We start from the raw sequence: 3,182 nt of genomic DNA, 5'->3' as shown, positions 1-3,182 counted from the left end.
GAGATATTGATCTACACCTAGTTTCTGCCAAATTGTCTTCATGTTTTCCCAGCAGTTTTTGTTAAAGAGTGAGTTCTTATCCCCAAAGCTGGGATCTTTGGCTTTATCAAATCCTAGATTGCTAAGGTCATTTATCCCTGTATATTGTGTGCCTAATCTATTCCATTGCTCTACCCCTCTATGTCTCAGCCAGTATGAGATTGCTTTGATGATTGCAGCTTTCGAGTACAGTTTGAGTTCTGGGTCTGCCAGGACCACCTTCCTTCACATTTTTTCTTTAGTTCCCTCCATATTCTTCACCTTTTGTTCTTCCACGTGAATTTTATTTATTCTAGGCTCTAAAATTTTCTAGGCTTCTCTCTCTCTCTCTCTCTCTCTCTCTCTCTCTCTCTCTCTCTCTCTCTCTCTCTCTCTCTCTCTCTCTCTCTCTCTCCCTCCCTCCCTCTTTCTCTCTCTCTCTCTCTCCCCCTCCCTCTTTCTCTCTCTCCCTCTCTCTCCCTCCCTCCACCCTCAATCCCCCCTTTCTCTCTTCCTCCCTTCCTCACTCCCCCTCTCTCTCCCCTCTTCCTCCCTTCCTCTCTCTCTCCCTCCCCTCTCTGTGTCTCTTCCCCCCTCTCTCTCCCCCCTCTCTCCCCATCTCTGCCCCATCCCTCCCCTCTCTCTCCCTCTGTCTCCCCCCAACCTTCCTCTCTCCCCCTCTCTCCCTCCCTTCTTCTCTCCCCTCTGTTCCTCCCTCTCTCCCCATGGTCCCCCTTTCTCTCTCCCTCTCTCCACCCTCTCTCCCTCCCTTCCTCCCTCTCTCTGTGTGTGTCTCTCTCCCCCCTCTCTCCCTCCCTCCCTCTCTCCCCCTCCCTTTCTCTCTGTCTCTCTCTCCCCATCTCTCTCCCTCCCTTCCTCTCTCTCTAACTCCCTTCCTCTCTGTGTCTCTCCCCACCCCTTTCCCCCCCCCTCTCTCTCTCTTCCTGTCTCCCTCTCTCTCCCCCCTCTCTGTCTCTCTTCCCCCTCTCACCCCACCTCTCTCTCCCTCCCCCTCTCTGTCTCCCCCTCTCTCCCAACCTTCCTCTCCCCCCTCTCTCCCTCTCTCTTCCCCTCTCTGTCTCCCCCCTCTCTCTCCATCCCTCCCCTCTCTCCCCCTTTCTCCTTTCTCTCTTCCTCTCTCCTCCCTCTCCCTCCCTTCCCCTCTCTATGTGTCTCTCTCCCCCTCCCATTTTCTCTCCTTCCCTCTCTCCCCTGATTTCCCCCTCTCTCTCCCTCTCCTCTCCTTATTTCCCCCCTCCCCCTCCCTGTCTCTCTCCCCTCTCCCTCTCTCCCCCCTCTGTCTGCCCCCTCTGTCTCCCAACCTCCTCTCCCCTCTCTCTCCCTCCCTTCCTCTTTCCCCCTCTTTCCCTCCCTCTCTCCCCATTCTCTTCCCCTCTCTATCCTTTCTCTCTCCCTTCCTTCCCCTCTCTGTGTCTCTCCCCCTCTCTCCCTCTTTCTCTCCCTCCCTCTCTCTCCCGATTTCTCCCCCCTCTCTGTGTCTCTCCCCCCTCTCTGTGTCTCTCACCCCTCCTCTCTCTCCCTCTTTCTCTCTTCACATCTCTCCCCCCTCTCTCCCTCCCTTCCTCTCTCCCTTCCTCTCCCCCTCTCTGTCTCTCTTCCCCCCTCTCTCTGTCTCTCACCTCACCTCTCTCTCCCTCCCCCTCTCTCTCCCTATCTCTCTCCCCATCTCTTCCCCCTCCCTCCCTTTCTCCCCCTCTCTCCCTCTCTCTGTCTCCCCCCTCCCAACCTTCCTCTCTCCCCCTCTCTTCCTCCCTTCTGCTCTCCCCTCTCCCTCCCTCTCTCCCCCCCCTCTCTCCCCGTTTCTCTCTCCCTTCCCCTCTCTCTGTCTCTCTCCCCCCCTCTCCCTCTCCCTCCCCCGATTTCTCCCCTCCACTCTCTCCCTCCCTTCCTCTCTCTCCCATTCTCCCCTCCCTCCCTCTCCCTCCCTTCCTCTCTCTCTCTCTTCCTCTGTGTGTCTCCCCCCTCTCTCCCAACCTTCCTCTACCCCCTCTCTCTCTCCCTCTTTGTCTCCTCCTCTCTCTCCCCCTCCTTCTCTTCCCTCTCCCTCCCTCTCTCCCCCTCTCTCTCCTTCTCTCCCTTCCTCTCTCTCCCCTGATTTCTCCCCCTCTCTATCTCTCTCCCCCCTCTCTCCCCCCTCCTCTCTCTCCCTCTCTTCCCATCTCTCTCCCTCTCCCTCCCTTCCTCTCTCTCCCTCCCCCTCTATCCCTATCTCTCCCCCCTCACTCTACCCCCTCTCTCTCCCTCCTGTCCTCTCTAACTCTCTTCCTCTGTGTTTGTCTCTCCCTCCCCCTCTCTCCTCTCTCCCTCCCTCTCTTTCCCCCCTCTCTCACCCCGTCTCTCTCTCCGTCTCTCCCTCCATCTCCCTCCCTTCTTCTCTCCCCTCTGTCCATTCCTCTCCCTCCTTTTCTTCCCCCCTCCCCCTTTCTCTCTTCCTCTCTTCCCCTCTCTCTGTGTCTCTCCCCCCCTCTCTCCCTCCCTCTCTGTTTCCCTCTCTCCTCCCTCTATCCCCCTTCTTCTCTCCCCCCTCTCTCCCTCCCTTTGCCTCTCTGTCTATCCCCCCTCTCTCCCTCTTTCTCTCCTTCCCTCTCTGTCTCTCTCCCCCTCTGTCTGTCTCTAACCCCTACTCTCTCTCCTTCTTTATCTCTTCCCTTCGCCCCCCTCTCTCCCTCCCTTCCTCTCTCCCCCTCTCCCTCCCTCTCCCCCCTCTCTCCCTTTTCCTCTCTCTGTCTCTCTCCCCCCTTGCCCTCTCTCTCCCTCCCTCTCTCTCCCCCATTTCTCCCCTTCACTCTCTCCCTCCCTTCCTTTCTCCCTACCCCTCTCTCCCATTCTCCCTCCTCCCTCCCTCTCCCTCCCTTCTCTCTCTAACTCTCTTCCTCTGTGTGTCTCCCCCCTCTCTCCCAACCTTCCTCTCCCCCCCTCCTTTTCTGTCTCCCCCTCTCTCTCCCCCTCCTTCTCTCCCCTCTCCCTTCCTTCCCCTCTCTCTCTACCCCTCTCCCCCTTTCTCTCTCCTTCTCTCCCTTCATTCCCCTCTCTGTCTCTCTCTCTCTTTCTCTCCCTCCCTCTCTCTCCCCCGATTTCTCCCCCCCTCTCTCTTCCCCCTCTCTTTGTCCCTCACCCCTCCTCTCCCTCTCTCTCTCTTCCCA

This window comes from Monodelphis domestica, chromosome X (assembly GCF_027887165.1).
Source record: "Monodelphis domestica isolate mMonDom1 chromosome X, mMonDom1.pri, whole genome shotgun sequence".
NCBI classification, from domain to species: domain Eukaryota; kingdom Metazoa; phylum Chordata; class Mammalia; order Didelphimorphia; family Didelphidae; genus Monodelphis; species Monodelphis domestica.
The sequence above is the reverse complement of the archived record's forward strand: the minus strand, read 5'-3'. Positions refer to the sequence as shown.